We start from the raw sequence: 272 nt of genomic DNA, 5'->3' as shown, positions 1-272 counted from the left end.
TATCAACCTTCTAAATTAAAATTGTATAAATACAAATAAGAAAGGAATGGTGACCATAATGAAGAAGTCAATTATGAGTATGAAACACTTTACGTATATCTCGATAATCTGTTATTAGTTCTATAGCATTTATATAAGTCACAAGCATCAGCTAAAAACGATTAATACGTATATTAAAAGCCAGTAAATTTATAAACTGTATAAACAACACTTAGAAAATTCTCAGGATAAAATGATACTTTGTATTCTTCCACAAACCATAAAACTGCGCA

The sequence above is a fragment of the Penaeus monodon genome, chromosome 15 (assembly GCF_015228065.2).
Source record: "Penaeus monodon isolate SGIC_2016 chromosome 15, NSTDA_Pmon_1, whole genome shotgun sequence".
In the NCBI taxonomy this organism is placed as follows: domain Eukaryota; kingdom Metazoa; phylum Arthropoda; class Malacostraca; order Decapoda; family Penaeidae; genus Penaeus; species Penaeus monodon.
This window is presented reverse-complemented; position numbering follows the sequence as displayed.